Below are 23979 nucleotides of genomic sequence, written 5' to 3'. Positions count from 1 at the left end.
TAGAAATAATGTAAATGTTTCTCCAGTTCAATTAAGCATTGTGTGTAGGTTATGACAAAATAAATACAATATAACCACCCCTAAAATTCCTTCAACGGGTGACTAATACACCATCCAATGACCAAGCATGTGGTGACCCTCATCTTTTATTCATCAATTTCATAAAAGAAAAAATATGTTTTTGTCATGTAATTAATAGTACTCCCTCCGATCCAAAATAAGTGTCACAATTTTGAACTAAGTTTAGTTCAACCTTAGTTCAAAACCAGAACACTAATTATGGATCAGAGGTAGTAGATTACCTATATATAAAAAATTACAATGCTACACGGTTAAGAAGCAAGTGATTTTTTTTGTACTATAAGCAAATGTCCATTTTAAGTTTGTTATAGACAAAAATAAAGACAAGGAACAACTTGGAGAGGATTTTTGAAAACAAAACTATGTATACAAGAATCTGCTTCCTAAATTTTAACAAAAAATATATATTTGTAAGTTCTTAAATGAAAATATTTGTAAGTTCTTAAAAGTTGTGAAAAAAATCACACACATATGTATCTGTTAAAATAATGTGGTCAATTGAAACTTAATAATGCAGCATTCTCATCTTATTTTTTTGCAGGTCACAAATGGTCATTAAGATATTAATAGGCTACTACATGGTTGTGTGCATCTTGTGATGCAAAGGCCTGGTTATTCCCTTTTAAAAAAAAAAGATATCCAATCAGCTATCCGCGTTGACCATAGCGGTAGGCACTTTGCCATGTCAACACAGAGCGGACGTCTCGGCAGTACTTGATGAAACCCTACCGTCGGCGTAACCGGCGGTACCCAAAATGATCAAATCATGCTAAACTTTCAAAGTGGGGTCAAATCACGCTAAACTTTGACCAAAAGATAAACAGTGGCAACAACGGCCCCTCTAAGGCTTCGTCCATGTACTCGATGATGGCCAGTTTGTGGATGGAGTTGCATGTGAGCAGGCTCTTGTTGCACAACTCTCTAGATGCGCTCGTGCTTATTAATCGAATCATTAGATTACAGAACGTAACTCTCTAGATGCATCCAGTCATGTTGCTTCTGTTTTCCTTTTCGTATTCTTAACTTTTTTATTTCCTTCCTTTTCTGTTTCTTTTTTGAAGATTTGCTTTTTACAAATACATAAATCTGTTTTAAGATACATAAACCATTTTTAAAAATTACATACACATTTATGGAAACTGTAAATGTATGAACAACTTTTTAATTCTCATGAATATATTTTTAAATATTTTAAAACTTTTTTACTTCATGCACATTTTTAATGCACGCACACTTTTTAGTTACATTAACATTAAAAAGAATACATGAACAATAGTTAATACATGATGTTTAAAAAAATATCTGAACAACTTTTTTGTCGCATATTGTATTCAAAATGCTTGAACACTTATTTTGAAAATATGTGAACAATTTTTTAGTTACAACTTACAAATACTATTTTTCTCAAAATATGTGAGCAATAATTTCGAGTTACATAAACATTATAAACTATACATGAACACTTTCTCAAATATTTGGGAATATACTTGATGGCACACAGATATTTTACCCTTTTGTAGTTAGTTATATACAAATTAATAGTATAAATATGTTTAACCTTTTTAGGAGTTTTTTCAAGTTTTATGAAAAAGAGAATAATTGTAGTGTTTTTCGTGGGCCACACTAAGTGTGGTCCATTTAGCTTGGGCGTGGGCGTGGCCACTCTTCAACAACAGGTTCTTGAACATCTACCCCTAAATGGGACTCCCTGTCTCTTCTACTATATTAGTGCCCACTCAAAAACAAAATAGTTACCCTATAACACCAACCATTGGATCAAGTCAAATAGAAAGCCAATATTCATTCTAGAGTATGATAACTTTTGTCAGAATTAGTAAATGTGTACGTGCAACGCATTTTCATATTTCATAGAATGTACATTTTAAAGATATTTGGTAGAATATTAGTTGCACAGCGATATCAAGAAACATATTAATTGCACAATAATTATGTGATTACAGCTGATATTGATATTTGGAACAATATTTATTGCACGTTAAAAATATTCAATGCTCGTCATTGAAGCAATCTTGGTCGTTTGATTGACATGAACTGATGACCAAGATTAGTTGGATCTACCACTTTGGGTCTTTTTATATTGATATAGATAGATATAGATAATCATATTATAAAACAGATTCTAATGATGCTGGTGGTGCTTCACAAAGTACAAGCAGAAACACATAAACTCTTCTTCATAACCAAGTGACCAAAAACTCTAAATTCAGAGCATCAGTTTCAATCAATTTTTTATTAATCGATGGTAACTCTGTTTGGCGTACGTGTCATTGTATGTTGACGAGTTCAAAGAAACAAGCTTTTGCTTCTTTTAATCCTATAATTTCTTGCAAATGGGGTCAAAGTCTAAGCCATCAACCACATTAACATTTCTGTGCTGTGACGTGTAAAATATCGGAGCTTCACATATATCGGAACCATTTTCGAAAGAGGTTATGGTTCAGTACTCCAGTCATGATTTTCTAAAAAGACTACTGTAACATACCAAGACAAAAAAGACATGTACAATTTTACCACTAGGAATCATTCAACTCGCGTCTTCTATGTTTTTGTTTTTTGAGGGAAGGCCACCATCGCGTCTTCTATATTACTAATCCCTCAATATATAAGTTCCTCAAAACATAACAGAGTACCATATAACACCAACCAGTGAATCGGGTCATATAGATGGACCATACATTTAGAGTATCATAATATTGATATTTTCTCAACACAATCAGATTGTGCAGCAGTTCCAAATTACATACAGCTTCACATAATAACATCCCAAATGAAAAAAGAAACATACAAACTCGTGGTCATAAATAAGTGAACAACAATCTAAAACCAGAGCATCAGTTTCAATCTGCTAGTAATGGTGGCTGCACTCCGCATTGGAAAAGAAATACAATCTGCCATGTCTTTACAGATTTCTGTATCTGAGAAAGCAAGACAAGTTACAACTAAATGGGAATTACACAGTAGTAGTACTCCATAGAAACCCGGCACAGCACTTAAGTAGCTTGTTCCTTTTCCCAGGAAACCATGATCATTAAGTCCATACGATTGATTTATGTTATAACCCCATGATATCCTCACAGTGATAACGCTGGATCACTTCGGAACCTCTGCCATTGCTTGAAACTTCTTCCTCACTGCAGTGAACTTGGAAACCAGTTCATCCATGTTCGGCAGGCACTCCTTAGCACGCTCGTCGCCGGCATATGCTTTCGCCCATCGGTGCAGAACAGGGAACTCCTCATTGGTGAGCAGATCCACTCCGGAGATCTCCTCGAAGGCTTCGAGCCAGCGAGCTAATCCACTGGCAGCTATGTCCACGAGGCCAATGGAGTCCCCTCCAAAAAACCTCTTCCCCTTAAGCTGTCCCTCGAGAAGCAGGAGATTCTCCTTGGCTACCTTCAAGAAGTCCTCCTCCTCCTCCTTGTCACCATCGGCCATACATATCGACATCCAGAACGGCCTAGCAAACTGCAGTATAGCGTTCAGGACAGAAACATATTGTTAAGAAGTTCACAAGAGATGGCACCTTTTGGTCGATGAACTGCGCCCAGAAGCGGGCCGTGGCCCTCTCATAGGGGTCGGCCGGCAGCAGCGGCGGCCCCTCGAAGGCCTCGTCGATGTACTCGACGATGATGAGCGACTCGCAGATGGATCTGTCGCCATGAAGGAGCACGGGGACCAGTTTGTGGACGGCCGGGGTTGCACGTCAGCAGCAGCTCGCTCTTGTTGTTGGGAAGGTCTTCGAGGCGCAGCTCATAAGATATGCCCTTGATGCTCAGGGCCACCTCTGGACGATGGCCGTATATGGTGCCGAAAGTGCTCATCACCTTAACCGGCTCACCCATTTTTCCTTCCAAATTCCGGACCTGAAACTCAAAGCCAATGAATGCCGGTATGAAACGGGTGGTACCTATAGTGATGCCACTGGCCACTTAGCTATTGTTGTGTTGCTGTATGTTCTCTTGACACTTGAAAGACTGAGCTCTTCACTCCTTGATTGGAGTCACGGTGCGGGGGAGATAAACTACTGAGTTGATTCCTTCAATAGTTGGGATGTTTAAAGAAACTTATCTCATCCTCAACCCAATAAACTTGTTTGGCTGAAAGCATCTGTACAGATTCGGTCCGATGGACTTACTCGGGAGCCACACATGTAATTTTTTTTTAAAGTAAGCGCCTCGAGATGATGCAAGCCATGGGATAATCAAGCCCATTATATATAAAGGTTCGGTTCAACGGAGTTACTCGGGAGCCAACCATTTAAAAAAAAAACTCTTGTAACATTTTTAAATTTTTTACATAAGTTTTTGTGAAAATAGTGATCACAAATTCCAGAAACATTTAAAAAAACAAAAACATAAAATACACAAACCAAGTAAAAAATGGAAAAATTAAACTTGTAAAAACCAAGAAATAAAAAAATTGAAAACCCAAACAAGAATTTACTAGAAACCTTTGCAAAACTCGACAAACCATCCAGAAAGCCTTCGCGAAACCGTGAAAACAGGAAATGAATGTTGGGCCGGCCTAACTTCTGTCGGTGCTATTTGGGCTAGCCTATCGCAAAGTGCGACAAGTGGGATTCACTATTTTTCATCCGTCAAGTCTCGAAATGGACTGCTCAACACTTTGGCCTACCCCATGTAGAAAAAACTAAAAACATAGTATATTTCAATAAAGGACACTTATTGTTAAATTAAAATATAAGCAAGGGGTATATAGTATAGTCAACATACTCTTTATATCTGTATACCTAAACCTAATGCAGGAGAACATTGCGTAGCTCAGTTGACAAGGCGCGGGAGTTCACAACCAAACCCACCAGTATTCGAGTCTCGGCTCGAGCGCTTGGTGCTCACGGAGTTTTCTTCTATAAAAAGATGCCAACAGGCTAATGCCGAGTGGGTGAAAACCTATCCAAAGACTACGATGCCACCCAAAGGGGTTAGAACATCCTTGACTAGTTTCGCCAACTGTGTATACACCATCTTATCTCTTTTTTTTGGAGAGAACACCACCTTATAATAGTGGAGTAATTTATTATCTTGGGCTACCAAAAAGTGCTTCCACCTAAAATAGTGGAGTAAATTTTCATCCTATGGAGCGGAATCAGTATATGGGTCCTCGTATTTAGGGCTGGAATTCGAGCGGAGTCGAGCCAGCTCGGCTCGACTCGCTAGAGCTCGTTTCGTTAACGAGCTAGCTCGACTCGACTCGTTATTATAACGAGCTCAAATTCAAGATTGGCTCGACTCGTATAACTCGCGAGCTGGCTCGTTTAGCTTGTTAAGCTCGTTAAAGATATGAACATAAAACCCTCATATATTATAAAATGATTATGTATATATTAAACATATATATCACTAAACAATAGTGATTTCCTTGTAACGCATGAGTCTCCTAGGCGGTTGGGCCTTCAACGGCTAGGCCTTGTGTTATGCGCCTGGGACATAGGGTGCTGAGTGGCTGATCTTTTTCTGTATTGGGAGTGGCTGATCTTTTGTACCGAGCCTAACAAGTTACACGAGTACTCGTGAGATTGGCTCGTTTAACTTGGTCTATAAACGATCTTAAACTAAAGATCGGCTCGACTCGTTATTCTTCGAGTTCGACTCGATTCGAGCCGAGTCACGAGCTACTCGTTTAGCTCGCGAGTTTCGAGCTTTTTTTCCAGCCCTACTCGTATTCTACGCGTTGATGAATTGTCACTAAAACGGGCACATTGGATGGCCCAACATATCCCACGTGCCGCACCTCTTGCATCAAAATAAAAAAGGCGCTCCTAAAAGCAATGGTTGAACGAAACTCCTGGGTCTAGCAGAAAACCAGTAACCTGGATTTTCTGACCAGTTTAAGACATACTCCCTCTGTCCGAAAATACTTGTCATCAAAATGGACAAAAAGAAATGTATCTAGAACTAAAATACATCTAGATACATCCCCTTTTATTTATTTTGATGACAAGTATTTCCAGACGGAGGGAGTATTACCTCCGTCCCAAATTAGTTATCTTACATTTGTCTATATATATAGCCGGTCTATTCTGCTAATATTAGCGGAATAGTTATTCTGATAACATTTTCGCACTGCACGCTCAATGGAGGGCATTGCATCCCTATCAAACGAGCACTGCAATGTCACCAGAAAAAATTGCATGCATTTTTTCGGCATTGTTTTCGATGCAGTTTTTAAACCGTTTGCCGGAACGAGACATATAATATATCGTTGGATAGCTATGGCAAATGCGCAGCCTCTTCATGTAGAACACTTTTCGAGATTCATCGCGGTTTAAGAGCAGTTTTAAAAAACAGTGCACGCATGATGGGATGCAGCGAGCGTATTTTCGCTATTTTTTCTAAACCACGCATCGGAATGAAACAAACGATACGGTGTTGGAAAGATATCGTCAAGCCGCATCGTTTTCATATCTATTATTTTCTCTAATTCGTTACAGTTTAAAAGCAGTTTTAAATTTAGTAAATCGCGGAATTCTGTTTTTTCAAATTTTTGCAATTTTTGTACTGTTTTCGCTTCAGTTTTAAAAACGTTTGTCAAAATGAGGCGTGTGATATGCCGTTGGAAAGCTACGGACGAGGCGCAACTTTCGTACGTTGAAATGTTTTTGAGATTCCATACGGTTTTTAGTTAATTTTAAAAATCATGCAGCTGACGATGAGAGGCAGCGGCCGTTTTTCGCGAAATTTTTACAAACCATTGGTCGAAATGATTCAATTTACACGTTGTTTGAAAGATATCAATGAGGCGCAACTTCTTCATGTAGAACACTCTCTGTGATTCTTTACGGTTTAAGAGCACTTTTAATTTTAACAAAATGCGGACACTCTGTTTTTTCGCGACACCAAAATCGTCGTTTGTACTGCATCAAACAACAAACCGCACTGCTTTGGACTAAAAACAACACTTCATCAAACGGACAAGTGCACTGCATCATTTCTTTTTTGTGGGTCATAAATTTTACTAAACGAGGTAGCAAACCGCACTTCTTTAGATTAAAACCTGCACTGCATCAGACGGTCAAGTGAAGTTCATGATTTTTTTTGTCGAACATAAACTTTTCTCAGACGAGTTTTTGTTGTCCTTTCTTTCAATTTTTTTGTGAACGAGAGTGTACCGCAGAGAGGAGGCAAGTGAACCGCGACATATATCAAAATGAACCTTATTACTATCTTTGTTGTTGCGTTAAATTTTCACACTTTCATGTTGGGTGCAAGTGAATGGCATCACTCTCAAAAGTGAACCACATCGAAGGACAAAACGCACTGCAATTGTTGTTCTAGTCGGTTGAGACACACGAAACAAATTGCACTTCATGCAATAGGGCTAATGAGCTACTACACTTATCTCTTCAAACAAAATTATTCAAGACATGGGTACTGCACTGCAGACGGGAGACTAGCGAACTGCTCCAAAACACACCCAAGTTTTTAATAGCACACAGAGATCACGGAACACAACAAAAGAATTGCAAAATAAGATGCATCAGGGGGCTATCGAACTGCACGATGCTAGCTCTAGTTGTAGAATCACACGTACGCCACCAATGAGCTGCACGGCGTCACCGTCCATACTGCATCTAGTCCAACACACAACACAGCACACACAAGTCCACTCAAAAGAAAAAGAACTGCACTTGCGCGCCAACTGAGCCACCCTGGATCTAGCCCGAGCGAGGACTACGCGCTTGCAGCCAGCAGTGGCGCATGGCGCTGGCGAGCAAAGTAGGCTGTGGCGGCTGATCTAGACTCCGGCAAACCCACACAAACTACTAAAATAGCCTATAAACAACACGAAGAACTGCACGGCATCGGAGCCCGCACTGCATGCCGTGGGTGTCAGCATGCTGGCCGCACGGGATGGGGCGCGGCTGCACTTGCCTCCTGCCGCCGATGTGGGAGAACTTGGGGGAGGGCCAGAGACATGGATCCGGCATGCTGTCGACTGATAAGCCACCGGATGGGAGAACAGCGGGGCAGCGGTGGGAGAACAGAGCCGTCGGGATCCCGCGCTGGACGGCGGCGCCCTAGCCCGTGGTCGGAGGAGGGAGGCGCAGGTACGGGCGCGACAAGGGAGCCGAGCTCGTGGGGGACATCAACGTGCTCGTTTCGGCCTTCTGCTGCTCGATTGCGGCACGGCTTGGCCAGATCCAATGCTAGGGACACGCGGCGGGGTCGTGGCGAGGTGCACCAGCAGCGGTTAGTCAGGGGTGGGGCGCAGGCCGCGACGGGGGGCGAGGGCGCCGGCGCGTGGTGGGAAGTGGTCGGGTGGGGCGTGGTGGGAGGTGGTCGGGGTGGGCGCACCGGCGCGTGGTGGGAGGTGGTCGGGGTGGGCGCGCCGCCGCGTGGTGGGGGCGCCACAACGAGGGTGCGAGGTGGTAGGGGGTGGGCGCCGCCACGCGACACGAAGTGGTCGGGGTGGTCGTGCGGTGGTGCTGGGAGAGAGATGGAGCGGGCGGGGCTGAGAAGGGGAGATCGTGGGGATTGGAGGGAGGAGCACAGGGACAAGAGAGAGAGAGGTGGGTAGTGACGCGAGGATAAGGTGGGGGAGGTGGGGGTGTTATTAGTTTATAGCTTTCGTGGGTGGGCGTCGGCTGTTAGCACAATAAGCTCGCTATTATCAGAATAAGACTCTTAAGAGGTGTTATCAAAATAGACCCACCTATATGTTGGAACCTCCAGCCCCTTGCCTCGCTTCTCCTCGCCCTAGCAGACGTCGTGGCTATGCCCTAGCTCTCCCTCTACCCTAGCTCTCACTCTGCGTCACCTCGCCGGCGACCAAACTGAACCAAGGAAGAAGAAGGCACGAGGAGAAGATAGACACGATGGAGTACCAGCGCACGAATGCCTTCAGTTTTTTCCTCGAGCACGTACTCGAGCTGAACCCACAGCTGTTACAAGGCCCCCCTCGCGTGGCTTTATACTTGAGCCAGCGCACTGGGCTTGAACCCACGCCTCCACTCCCTCCCAATTGCTCGCGCTCCGCTTGCTCCGCTCACGCCCGCGTCGCGCTCCGTAGCGTGCGCCCCACGGCGAGCACCAGCGACCGCGCCCTCGATCGTGCCACGCGACCCGGCCTAATAGCTACTCCCTACACGCACGAACACCCGCACATCTGCACGGACATGCCCGTGTACACAACGCACGCACACACGCACGCACCCGCCGCGGACCCGACGTGTCCAGCTTGTCAGACGCGCGCCCATACGCGCGCCCAACGTGCTCGATGCACCGCCGCGGCTTATTGCCAACACACGCGCCCTAAGCCGCGTCTCAGAGCAGCCCGCCGTCCTCGACGTCGCCGTCGATCAGCAGTGCACGCTCCGGCGCCGGCGCCTTCTTCCACTGCGGCCAGTCACGTTTAATGTGACCCCGCGCGCCGCACTTGTAGCACCGGCCCTTCCTATTGCCGCTGAAGCCCGACGCCTCGCTGCGCGCCCCGTCGTCGTCGTTCCGAGCTCCGCCACGTTGTCGCTCTCGTACTCGCCACTGTGCCGCAGTGAACATGAGCTGCCCGTCCGCGCTCTCGCCGCCTGTCTGCCCGCGTCGTCGGAGCCGTTCGTCAAACGCCTTCAGGCGCCTGAGCGCGTCCTCGAAGAGCAGCATCCAGGAGTTTCTTTATCATCGACGCGTCGTCGAGCGTCGCCCCAAGCCCGGTGTAGCGCGCCGCCATGCCGCTGATTTTCCCGGCAAACGCGTCCAGCGACTCGTCGCTCGCCATGCGCAGGAGCTCCCACTCCCCGTGCAACGTGCCTAGCCGCGCCGCGCGCACGCGATCTGCTCCGATGAACCGAGCCTTCAAGCTGCTCCAAATCTCCGACGTGGTCTTCTTCGCGGCCACCTGCAGCAGAAGGTCGTCGCCGAGCACCCGGAGCAGATAAGCCCTCGCCGGCTTGTCCTTCTTAGCGAGTCACCGCCGACGCCGCGTCCTCCGACGGCACCACCGCCTCCCACAGCCCTGCGGCGTCCAGGTCGGCCTCCACCTTGATAGCCCAAGTGACGTAATTCTCCCCCGTGAGCACCGGCGCTGGATGCGCCACCGCGCCGCGGAACCACCACCGTACGGTACGATGGACATCGCCGGCGCGCCCTGATCGCCACGAGGCTCTGATGCCAAATGTTGGAACCTCCAGTCCATTGCCTCGCTTCTCCTCGCCCTAGCAAACGCCGTGGCTATGCCCTAGCTCTCCCTCTACCCTAGCTCTCACTCTGCGTCACCTCGCCGGCGACCAAACCGAACCAAGGAAGAAGAAGGCACGAGTAGAAGATAGACACGGTGGTGTACCAGCGCACGAACGCCTTCAGTTTTTCCCTCGAGCACGTACTCGAGCTGAACCCACAGCTGTTACAAGGCCCCCCTCGCGTGGCTTTATACTTGAGCCAGCACCGGGCTCGAACCCATGCCTCCACTCCCTCCCGATCGCCCGCGCTCCGCTTGCTCCGCTCGCGCCCGCGTCGCGCTCCGCAACGCGCGCCCCACGGCGAGCACCAGCGACCGCGCCCTCGATCGTGCCACGCGACCCGGCCTAACAGCTACTATCTACATGCACGGACACCCGCACACCCGCACGGACATGCCCGTGTACACAACGCACGCACACACGCACGCACCCGCCGCAGACCCGACGCGTCCAGCTCGTCAGACGCGCGCCCATACACGCGCCCAACGTGCTCGATGCACCGCCGCGGCTTATTGCCAACACTATATATGAACTAATTCATGTCTAGATACATTAAAACATGTCTAGATACATCCGTATTATCTAATAAATCAAAGACAACTAATTCTGAATGGAGGGAGTATTTTATTTAAAATTAGTTAAAAACATAGACAAAATAAAATACATTTAATATATAAAAGTGTTCATGTGTTATTAAAGAATTATTTATGTCTTTAAAATAATTCATGCTTTTGGAAAAATGTTCGTATGGTCTTTTCGTAAATAAAAAAGAAACATGAAAATCAATGAAAAATAAAATAAAATCAGTTCTATTTTTATTCAAAGTGGCAAAGCATGCATCCATGAAACGCCAGCAACGTAAATAGAGCATTCATTCAGAAGCACTGGGCTTATTAATTGGGGAAGGTTGTCGGGTAGACAGGTTGCTTGTTGGGGAAGAAGAGCCCGAAGTTCCTCTCGACCTCATCCCCTGGTTTCTTGTTCTCGTTGAACATGGCGAATATGTACGTCTCGATCGCCCCTGGCCGTTTGGGCGTGCCGTTGCGGATGTGGTCAATCAGGCCCTGGTTGTAGTTCCGCGCGTTGTCCACCGATGCCCCGAACCCGCCCGCCGACGGCCACCCACTCTCCGACACCACCACTCTGACGTTGGGCGTGCCGGCCTTCTCCAGCGCGGCGTAGATGGAGTCGACCATCGCGTCGAAGAGGCTGGTATAGTTCAGCCCGTTGCCGTTGTCCCTCACCGTGGTGCCGGGCTGGAACGTCGCGTAGTTGAGCCTGATGTTCTGGCCGCGGTCGTCCCTGTAGGCGAAGTAGGGGTAGACGTTGGCCAGGAACGGGGCGCCGGTGCGGTCCAGGAAGCGCGCGATGGGCACCAAGCCAGAAGGGTCCCTGAACACGCCGTTTGAAGGCGGGAAGGAGTTGGTGATCACGTCGAACCTCACCGCCGTTGACACCTTGATGCTGCTGGAGAGGTTGGCAGACGCCAAGCGTTGTGCACGTTCTGCATGGCCGGGAGGATGATGCCGGTGTCGCCGGCGGGCACCTCATTACCAACGGCGATGTACCTGATGAAGACGTCCGGGTAGTAGGCCTGCACGTTGCTCCGGACCCAGCTGGCGGCATATGATGGGTCGCCGGCGAGGCGCCGGACCTCGTCGACCCCGCGGACGTCAAGGATGAGGGAGATCGCACTTCCCCGGAGGGCCGCGAGGGCCTCCTGGTCCGGGTTGTAGATGCGCATGGCGTGGATGTTGCGGGGCTTGTACAACTGCACCACGTCGCTCCGCGAGGGCAGGTTGTCCCCGACCATTCCGTGGCACACACCATGCACGGCTGCACAAACATAATTAGTGTCGGAACTTGTTTGGATCAGATCCATGACAACAAAATCATCAATTAAGGAGCACATATAAAAATAAAACTTAACTTCACACTAATTATATACACGCGTGGGTTATCTTCAAGTTGCCCGTAATTATTATTTTTTGTAGGGCGATTATCACGGAGAAGAATGAGGGGCGGAGACCTTGTGAGGGCGACTCCGGATCTTGCCGGAGATGGGACACCGGCAGGGGCAGGCCTAGGATTTGAAGACTGTGTATTCAAAATTTCAAAGTTTGTTTTTTTCAAGTCTAAAGCCTTTTTATATGTATATATAGCATCATATTGTACACATTGTACTGAAATAATGCAACGACTCTTTTTTTTTTTGATAGGAGGAAGTAGAAGATATAAGTATATAACACAAAACTAAACATAACGTCATATATTCATAGAATTACCATAACTTGAAATTCTTAAAGATATAGAAGTGCTAATTGTTTGACACAGCGAAGTGACAACATCTGAGATATAAAAAGGGTAGAAAATAGTAAAATCATAAGAGAACTTACATGTCACAAGATAAGATTTTGACCCTTGATGCTTTGAAACGATAGATGAAAACAATAAGAGAAGAAGGTGACACCTGCAGCCATACATGTAGATGTGAGTTTAGCACTTTAACTCAACTACGGTTCAACATAAGAGGAGCGAGTCCAATTTGAACAGTCGAAGAATTAATGTATTAGGATACATGAGAAAATAAGCGATCAATTAGACCTTGAACAAGTGGCTTTGAATTTTGGAAACCGAGCTCATTAGACGCCTGCCGGCCCGAGCAAAAATCGGACGAGCCGGCGAGGGTAGGATGCCGCCGGATTGCCTGCATCTGGATGCCCGTTGCTCTTGGACGCCTGTCATTTCCGCCGTGTGCCCGTGCGTGCACGCCGGCACGATCAGGCAATCAGCCCTGACGGCTTTTTTGTGCCCTACCTGATCAAAAATGAATCAGTAGACTAGAGAGGCAGAGAGGGAAGGGAGCATGATGCGTACCTCCCATTTTTTGCTTAGTGGCGTCGACCCTGATATACTCTGCTCGCTCAAATATGTGATTTGCTCCTTGCTTGTCCCCATACGTGTAGCCATTAGCCAGCCTTATATAGTGGGAGATGTGTGCCTTGTTCCATTAGCTAGCAAGTTCTAGGTTCGAGAGTATTTCTTCTAGATAATGTAACAGCAATACACCTCTTGGGTTTTGCCAAAAAGGAAGTGCCACTTGGCCACTTGACCATGGATTTGCTCCAGTTGCAGACCTCGTGCCATTTCTATCTCTTTCTATACAAAACTTTGGAAACTTGTTGGACTTGGCCTTGATACGTAGATGTTGAATCGATCATACATGCACTTCTTTAAAAAAAACTGATAACGAAATCGATCATACAATCCATTAATAAGCAATCATACATTTACAGATGGCATTAATAAGACAATGTAACAGCATTATGCTTCTTTGGATAGGACCTTGACGAAACTTGATGTCAATCCACGCACGATGTCAGTTGTCAAGTCTGTTTGGTGAGATCAACGGTGACCAAGATAAGATAATTAAGATGAGCTCACCTTAAATGATTGAATGCTCAGTTTAGTTTCCTGTACCTAGTCACAAGTGGACCGGGTCAGGATGATTAGATCATTCCTCAATACTACGACGTGGATTGAAGGAAAATAATGGTTTACTAGTTAGTACATGTCGACATTGATGATTATAGTTATACTCCCTCCATTCCATATGTAGTGCATATAGGTTTTTTGAAAAGTCAAACTTTACAAACTTTGACTAAGTTTATAAAGAAAATTTTGTGTTCTGTCACAAGTCAACGCTTCCGAGTCGACGTCCTCGCGCCATTCACCGCCAAGTGGATGTCACGAGTCGACGCTTCCGTCTATCTCGCTTTCAAACATTTAGAACGAGGCCAGCATATGGGTAACTGCGGGTGCAAAGCACTTGTGTCAAATCATGCCGGGAGAGTAATGGTCTTGTAATCTTTCTTTTCGCTTTTCATTGTAAAAGCAACTCTAAACTACTTAAGTAATGAATAAGGCAAATCTTTTGCCTCCGTTTCAAAAAAGAAAATTCAATTAAAGGACTAGATTTTGCTCGTATTAAAGCTGAAGGGCCATTCCTATAACATCGGAAAAGTTAAGGGACGGAAGAATTTTTTTTTATTATGTATATACGAATATATACTATGATTGTCCCATGGCTTGCGTCATCTCGAGACGCTTACTTATCTTTTGAAAAGACAAGTGTGGCTCCCAAGTAATTCCATTTAACCGAACCTGTACAATGCTTTCAGCCAAGAACAAGTTTATTGAGGTAAGGATCAGATAAGTTTCTTTACACATGCATCTCAACTTTGGAAAGGTTCAGCTGAGTAGTTTCTTTCCCCCATCTTTACACATCTCACCTTTCAATAGGCCCGTTGACAAGGGTGTGAGAGATGTGCGATCGCACAGGGCCCCCAAAATTGGGGGGCCCCGATGGAGAGAAAATCGGCAAAACCGTTCTGGTTCACGATCGGTTGCTGGGTGCGTTGCCGTTTGGTGGTCCACGACCGGGAGAAAACTACTGTGGCCGGTCGTTCCGATAAAAAGAGTAGGGGCCCAATTAGCCCAGTACCGGTAGAACACTCTGTTTGGGCCTGGTTGGAGAAATTCAGATAAACAAAACAAGGCAGGCCTACTCGCTAAGCCAGGCGCTCGTGTCTCCACGATTTCGAGCGGTGGTGGCTGTCATGTTTGGTTAGGGCATCCCGGAAATTTACCATCCGTCCCTGTAAATATTTTAACGAATTAATAAAGCTTCGAGACGTTGTCTCAAAAAACGATTTCGAGCGAGAGAATAGCGAGGCGCCACCGGCTGCTTCGGCGACGAGATCGATCACAGTTGCCTTCGCGAGTCCACCGTGCATCTGACCGTCACCGCCAGCTTTGCTACTCCAGCACATCATCCATTCATCCCCATATATATCCCAAGTAAGCCGTAAATCATCCGCTTTTAATCATAATCAATGGGGGTTAGGTTAATATTTTACACTCGTACAATCTTTCTCTCGCTGATTCTTTCGGTAGTTTCAAGCCAAATCAAACGCAATCCCTTCACCGCCTGTAATCAAATTAGGTACTTCCAGTATAGTAGTACCACTCAGTTAGGTTTGTACTTGGTTCTAATCAAATTAATAGGATTAATGCCATATACTGCCTGTAATCCAATTTTTAATTCTAGTATTAATTCTTAATACTTGTGTGTTAGCTAGCTATACTAGCATATTTCATTTCAAGAAAGACCGAATGTATTAATCACAATAATGGTGGAAAATGATATCCTGATGAAAATTAGTTACGAAGATATAACTGAAATCTTCATTTCAAGAAATACAAGACGGATCATCGTTTTTGTAAGAAGATGAGGTTAATTTATTGCTTTAGTACTTCCTTCACTCATATATCATTAGTTTCTAATAAATTTATAAATCGTATACGTTATAACACTCATTTGAAATTATACATTTTTGTGAGTATGCTTCGCTATATTAGATTTTAGTTACACGTTCTTTTCTAAAATTTTGGGGCCCATTTTGTATTTCGCACCGGGCCCCCGAATTCCTAGAGATGGCCCTGCTTTCAAGAGAAGATACGGCAACAAAGCATCCCCAGACCCGTTCATATCAGCAAGCAGTCACGGAATTTGGAAGCAAAAATGAGTGAGACGGTGAAGGTTTTGAGCGCTTTCGGTAGCATGTACGGCCACCGTCCGGAGGTGGCCCTGAGGCTCAAGGGAATACCTTACCAGCTGCTGCTCACCCACAACCCTGTCCACAAACTGGTCTCCGTGCTACTCCACGGTGACAGGTCCATCTCCGAGTCAGTCGTCGTCATCTAGTACATCATGTTTTATATACTATCATGCGATAGTATATATACTAGTTTATCATTCTAAGTATGTTCAGATAGTATATCTAAAATTTTGAAAGCAAACTATACGAAAAAATTGCATGTGAATCCATAGATTTTTTTTGTATATTTTGAATACCTTCAAATTTTACGTGTAAAACAATATACTAAAAAAGGAGTACATACTACCTAAAGCGTAGGATATATACTACCCAGATATTCTTATATGCTACATACTATACGTACATAATCTCGGTTTTGACGGATACTACATTTAACATACCAAACAAGCATGAAGGTAACTATCACTGGGTGGTCGGAAACATTTGTCCTATATATTCCAATCCATAAGATGAAAAATTACTCCATTTTTTTTGGTGGCAACACTTTAGGTAGCCCAAGATGATAAACTACTCTATTGTTTTAAGGGGTGTGTATACGGTTGGAGCAGCCGACAAATGATGTTTAACCCCACGTGGGTGGCATCAAAGTCTTTGGATAAACTTTCACCCACTCTACATTAGATTTAGGTATGTAGATGCCGAGAGTATGTTCATTATGCTATATACCACTTGATTATATTTAATTTCTTAATAAGGATACTTTATTGAAAACTGTTGTGTTTTTGTCACTTTCTTTTACTCGGGGTAGCCCAAAAAATGTCGTGGAGTACATCTTTAGACTTTACGGACGTTGAGATGAAAAATGGTGAATCCGATTTGTCGATCTTGGCGATAAGATGTCGGTGTAACACACACATCGAGTGAAGTTGGGCTGGCCAAATAGCACCAAGTGAAGTTGGCTGGACCAAAAGGCATTTCCTGTTTTCACGGTTTTGGGGAAGGCTTTGTGGATGGTTTGTCCAGTTTTACAAAGGTTTCTATGAAGTTCCTTTTCAGGTTTTCTATTGTTTTCTCTCTTGGTTTTTATAGGTTTAATTTTGGTTTTTTCTTGTGCTCTTGTATAATTATTCTTTTACAAAAATGTTCAAACCTTTTTCCAAAAAATAAAAAATGTTTGAATTTGAAAAACAATGTTTGTAGATTCACGAAAGTTTGGAATTTTTTTAAAATGTCCATTCATTTAAAAAAATATATAGAACAATTCTAAATATTTCTTAAATCCTACAATATTTTTTAATCCTTCAGGGAAATATCTAGCAGACCCTTCTTACAAAGGAAACTAAGTGGAAAACTGAAGGAAAAGCACGAATCTTAAAAACAATCACTGGTACGAGCCTCCACGCAGCGCACATGCGACGGCGAAGCGCAAATTTTAATATGGTTTCAATAATTTTTTTTGTTAGTATACGACTGCATCGGTTGCATCATCTCGACCGAGACGGCTACTTTCTTTAAAACACCTTGCGTTGCTCCCAAGTTCCTCCACTGAACAGAACCTTTTTGGAACGAAGGCTCGCGAAGAGCCCGACTTTGAATTAACAAAGCCATCAACCGGCCAGGATTAAAAACTCTGGATAACAACCTCGAAATAAACCAAAAAGAAAACACGGCAATATACGATGGTGTCGGGAGCAGCTCACATGCCAGACATACAACAAACTAAAATAAAAGATCAACATGAAGCACCTAGCTTGAAGATGACAAGGCCTCTTGCACGCACGAAGCCTAGGAGAAGGGAGATGCCGACGAAGGAGAGGAAGATCAGATACCAAAAGAGGAAGCTGTTCCCACAACACCTGGGACCCAGACGGAAAACACCACCATCTAGATCCATCATCGAAAAAGGCCCCTGCCTCCTCACTTGGCTCAAAAGGCACCGCACCGTCGACGAATGAACACGTTCACCCTAAAACCTGGGTGAGTGGCACCGATGGCATCCACATTGTGGGGACCAGGCAGACCCGACCTGCCGTCGACTTCTCACCTAGAGCAGAACATCACCAAAAACCAAGGACCCGTGCATGCAAGAGGAGAGCTGCCAGAATGAACTAAGGAGCAGCAGCCAGGGCCAATATCAAAATGAGGAGCTTTTGCACAACCGGCTCGCTAGAGTGACACTGCCGAGGGGAATCACTATCCCCTCCTCTCCAGTAGCCACGTGCACTGGAGTAGGCTCACCACAACCACAGGGTGAGCACACAAACATGGCATGGACCAAGGGCACACCACCACCGCTGCAGTTTATGTTGCTGCCGTCGACACCCACCACACACAACACATCGAAGTACAACTTCCCACCTTGCTCCCAAAGCAGCGCCTTCACGAAGGATACGGCGCCAAGGGTGTCGCCGCCGCCCAACACCTGACAGACGCCCCCAAGGAGGTGCGTGGAGCTCACGGGCGTCGCCGCCGTCACAGCCAGCAGGGCTGGCTGGGATTTATCCTGGCAATATTCCCGTCACCACTCCCACCCGACGGAGAACCGACGTCCAGGACGGAGCATGCCAGGTCTGGGGGGAAGGACTGGCCGAATCCTCAGCAGAGGATGGAAGGCGGCCAGATCTGAAGCCGCGAAGCCAAAGCCGCCACCGCCACGCCCTGGCTCGCATCCACCGGATAACTCACCGTCCACACGGCCGAGGGCACCGGCCCGCACCTGATCCACCATGCGCCGAGGATCCGGTGGCGCCAATCCAGCCGAGGTCGCAGCACTAGTAAAACAGGGCTTTGGTTCGGGCCTGGCCAGCCCATTAGTCCCAGTTCTTCATGAACCGGGACCAATGGGGGGGCATTAGACCCGATTCATGAGCACAGGGGGGCGGCCGGGGCCTCGTGGGCATTGGTCTCGGTTCGTCTGGATCCATTTGTCCCGGTTCTAGGCAAGATCTGGGACCAATGGTCCACGCTCCTGGCCCACAGCCATTGGTACCGGTTCGTGCCACGAACCGGTATAGAAGGGAGGGATTTAGTCTCGGTTCATGCCACGAACCGGGAAAAATAAGTTGCCTATATATACCCATCGCCGCGGCAGAGCACTCTGTTTTTTCTGGCCGGCGAGGGGAGGGCACTTGGGTGCTCTAGCTCACCTCCTATGCACATGAGGTGTTCGATGAAATGTCCGAGCCACGCTAGTTAATCGTTCTCCTCTCGAAACTCGACCTCCGAGCTCCATTTTCCCCGAGATTTATCTAGGTTTAGCGGTCCGTCACGTCCTGTCCCCATCTTCACCGCCGTCGATCGCTCGCGCCGATCTCGCCGCCGGCACCACCGTGGTGAGCCTCTTGTTCTTATCTTCTTTCTGAAAGAAAAAAAATTCTTACTTCAGATAGATACTTGTCTAATTTTCTTACTTTTATTATTTCTTGTTATTATACGGTGTGATGGTTTTGTATCCGCCCCCGCTGGCCCTCGTCCTGTCTATGATTCGGATGTGGTATATATATTATCTTTTGATAACTATTTGGTTCATTTATTGTTTATGACAATTATGCCGACCAACGTGACATATATTTTATTTATCTAGGAGGTGGTTGAACCGGAAATTCCAACTGACCCTATTGTCGAGAGGTTAAATTTTGTTGAAAAAGAAAACAATTACTTGAAGGAAAAAATAAGAAAAATTGAGGAGGAGAAGATGATATTGGAGTTGCATGTTGCGGATGTCGTCGGTGATCACAAGATCAAGATGGATGCAATGCGGTTGAAGATTAGAAATATTAGAAAATATGCCATTCATACCGAGGCTTGGTATCATTATGCAGTTGGATCAGTTGTTACCTTGGTTGTGATTATGATCGCATTTGTTTTTGCATATAAATGTTTTTCATAATTTCGATGTATGAATTAATTAGATGCTCCAGAGAGCTATATGTTGCACATGCTAGGTGGGTGAAATCCCTTTGTAAGAGACGAGTTTCCGTATGAAACCCTGATATTTCGAAAGAGATTGTCTGTTTTGTACACGAAGTGCATCCAGTTTTTGTCGTAAGCCTCTGTACTTTCTTGCACATGCTATGTGGGTGAAATGATGATACCATGCCAACTTGGAACATTTTGAGAGTTCATTTCAAATGTTTTTCAATTTCATGGTCTTATAGCTCAAAATAATCAGCAAATGCATGGAAAATAACAAATGAAGTCGGAAAGGGTTGTAAATTTATGATGTGGCTTTGAATGGTGCATTTTGAACACAGAAAAACTACGGAGTTCAAATAAGTTCATAAAAATGAAATCCCTTTATAACAGACGAGTTTCCGTATGAAACATTGCTACTTCGAAGGAGATTGTTTGTTTTGTACACGAAGTGCATCTAGTTTTTGCCGTAAGCCTCTGTACTTTCTTGCACATGCTATGTGGGTGAAATGATGATATCATACCAACTTGGAACCTTTTGAGAGTTCATTTCACATGCTTTTCAATTTCATGGTCTTATAGCTCAAAATCATCAGTAAATGAATGAAAAATAATAAATGACGCCGGAAAGGGTTGTAAATTGATGATGTGCTTTGAATGGTGCATTTTGAACACAGAAAAACTATGGAGTTCAAATAAGTTCAAAAAAAGAAATCCCTTTATAACAGATGATTTTCCGTATGAAACCCTGATAATTCGAAGGAGATTGTTTGTTTTGTACACGAAGTGTATCCAGTTTTTGCCGTAAGCCTATGTACTTTCTTGCACATGCTATGTGGGTGAAATGATGATACCATGCCAACTTGGAACCTTTTCAGAGTTCATTTCACATGCTTCTCAATTTCATGGTCTTATAGCTCACAGTAATCAGTAAATGAATGAAAAATAACAAATGAAGTCGGAAAGGGTTGTAAATTGATGATGTGGCTTTGAATGGTGCGTTTTGAACACAGAAAAACTATGGAGTTCAAATAAGTTCAAAAAAACGAAATCCCTTTATAACAGACGAGTTTCCGTATGAAACCGTGATAATTCGAAGGAGACTGTTTGTTTTGTACACGAAGTGCATCCATTTTTTGTCGTAAGCCTCTGTACTTTCTTGCACATGCTATGTGGGTGAAATGATGATACCATGCCAACTTGGAACCTTTTCAGAGTTCATTTTACATGCTTTTCAATTTCATGGTCTTATAGCTCAAAATAATCAGTAAATGAATGAAAAATAACAAATGAAGTCGGAAAGGGTTGTAAATTGATGATGTGGCTTTGAATGGTGCATTTTGAACACAGAAAAACTATGGAGTTCAAATAAGTTCAAAAAAATGAAATCCCTTTATAACAGACGAGTTTCCATATGAAACCCTGATAATTCGAAGGAGATTGTTTGTTTTGTACACGAAGTGCATCCAGTTTTTGCCGTAAGCCTCTGTACTTTCTTCCACATGCTATGTGGGTGAAATGATGATACCATGCCAACTTGGAACCTTTTCAGAGTTCATTTCACAAGCTTTTCAATTTCATGGTCTTATAGCTCAAAATAATCAGTAAATGCATGAAAAATAACAAATGAAGTCGGAAAGGGTTGTAAATTGATGATGTGGCTTTGAATGGTGCATTCTGAACATAGAAAAATAATGGAGTTCAAATAAGGTCAAAAAAATGAAATCCCTTTGTAACAGACGAGTTTTTGTATGAAACCCTGATACTACGAAGGAGATTGCCTGTTTTGTACACGAAATGCATCCAGTTTTGGTCGTAAGCCTCTGTACTTTCTTGCACATGCTATGTTGGTGAAATGATGATACCATGCCAACTTGGAACCTTTTCAGAGTTCATTTCAAATGCCTTTCAATTTCATGGTCTTATAGCTCAAAATAATCAGTAAATGCATGAAAAATAACAAATGAAGTCGGAAAGGGTTGTAAATTGATGATGTGGCTTTGAATGAGGATTCTGAACACTGAAAAACTATGGAGTTCAAACAAGTTCAAAAAAATGAAATCCCTTTGTAACAGACGAGTTTCTGTATTAAACTCTGATACTTCGAAGGAGATTGTCTGTTTTGTACACAAAGTGCATCCAGCTTTTACCGTAAGCCTCTGTACTTTCTTGCACATGCTATGTGGGTGAAATGATGATACCATGCCAACTTGGAACCTTTTCAGAGTTCATTTCACATGTTTTTCAATTTCATGGTCTTATATCTCAAAATAATCAGTAAATGCATGAAAAATAACAAATGAAGTCGGAAAGGGTTGTAAATTGATGATGTTGCTTTGAATGGTGCATTCTGAACACAGAAAAAACTATGGAGTTCAAATAAGGTCAAAAGAATGAAATCCCTTTGTAACAGACGAGTTTCCGTATGAAACCCTGATACTTTGAAGGAGATTGTCTGTTTTGTACACGAAGTGCATCCAGTTTTTGCCGTAAGCCTCTGTACTTTCTTGCACATGCTATGTGGGTGAAATGATGATACCATGCCAACTTGGAACCTTTTTAGAGTTCACTTCAAATGCTTTTCAATTTCATGGTCTTATAGCTCAAAATAATGCATGAAAAACAACAAATGAAGTCGGAAAGGGTTGTAAATTGATGTGGCTTTGAATGGTGCATTTTGAACACAGAAAAACTATGGAGTTAAAATAAGTTCAAAAAATGAAATCCCTTTGTAACAGACGAGTTTCCGTATGAAACCCTGATACTTTGAAGGAGATTGTCTGTTTTGTACACGAAGTGCATCCAGTTTTTGCCGTAAGCCTCTGTACTTTCTTGCACATGCTATGTGGGTGAAATGATGATACCATGCCAACTTGGAACCTTTTCATAGTTCATTTCAAATGCTTTTCAATTTCATGGGCTTATACCTCAAAATAATCAGTAAATGCATGAAAAATAACAAATGAAGTCAGAAACAAAATATAATAAAATAAATAAGTAATTTGAAACAAAATAATATAAACCTTAATAAAATAGATAAGTAGAAACAAAATGAAATAAAAAATAAAGTTTAATAACATAAATAAAATTTATGAAACTAAAATTATCAAAGTATTTTCTGTTCAAAACATTATAAGGAACCTCTAGTATTATTGAAACTAAAATTATATAAAATTGATGCAACTAAAATTATCAAAGTATTTTATGTTCAAAATCATTAAAAGAAAAAAGAATTTTCATAAAGAACTTTTTTTGTTAGAAACTTTAATAGCAAAAAGTTATCATAAAATAAAATTAATAAGCAATTATAAACTAAGTAAATAAGTATTTTGTTGTAAGTAGAAAAAAACAAAATAAATAAAGCAAAAAAGAAAACAAAAAAACTGGGAAAAAATAAAAAAATTGCCACCAACTGGGCCACCACGGCGTGAATACGACTCGAAACCCATCCGTGGGCCAGGATTCAGGCCCGGAGTAGGCCCAGAAGGCCCATCAGGCATAGCAGTAACAATTAGGCCCGTAAGCCTGGAATGGACAGGAGCTCGAGAGGGGTGCGGCACTGGGGCTTATAAACCACTGCGCGCCCCTCTCAATTGGCGAGGTGGAACTAAACTTTGGCCGCGACGCGGGCAGCACAGGGGCCTTTGGCCCCGGTTGTTGGCACCAACCGGGACTAAAGGGGGTGCATTGGTTCCGGTTCATGGCACCAACCGGTACCAATGCCCACCCTTTAGTCCCGGTTGGTGCCACCAACCAGGACCAAAGGGCTCTGCTTCCCGTCCTTTGGGCTGATGAAAAGTGACCTTTGGTCCCGGTTGGTGGCACCAACCGGGACTAAAGGGGGTCATTAGTCCCGGTTGGCGCCACCAACCGGGACTAAAGGCTTTGCTATATAAGCAAAACTTAGCAGTTCGACCAAATCCCTTACTTCTCCCCCGACGCCCCCTGCTCCTCCTCGTTGCCGTCGCCGCCCGCCGCCCCTGCTGCACCTTGTCGTCACCGCCGCCATCGACGCCGTCAGGCTGCTCACCATCGCTGTCACCGACGCCCCTGCCCCTTGCTCCTCCTCGTAGCCGTCGCCGCCCAACGCCCCTGCTCCACCTTGCCGTCGCCGCCGCCACCGACGCCTTCAGGCTGCTCGCCTTCGCCATC

General features: G+C 44.4%; 3 pseudogenes; 1 reads left to right on the top strand and 2 right to left on the bottom strand.

Annotated features, from left to right (window-relative positions):
• LOC119278802 overlaps nt 1-23979 on the top strand; it is a 148162-nt pseudogene that overhangs the window by 10086 nt on the left and 114097 nt on the right.
• LOC119278804 lies at nt 2921-4056 on the bottom strand (annotated as a pseudogene).
• On the bottom strand, nt 10808-12761 carry LOC119278806 (annotated as a pseudogene).

Source organism: Triticum dicoccoides, chromosome 3B (assembly GCF_002162155.2).
Source record: "Triticum dicoccoides isolate Atlit2015 ecotype Zavitan chromosome 3B, WEW_v2.0, whole genome shotgun sequence".
NCBI classification, from domain to species: domain Eukaryota; kingdom Viridiplantae; phylum Streptophyta; class Magnoliopsida; order Poales; family Poaceae; genus Triticum; species Triticum dicoccoides.
Note: the sequence above shows the minus strand (reverse complement) of the source record. Positions and strands in the feature narration are given on the sequence as shown.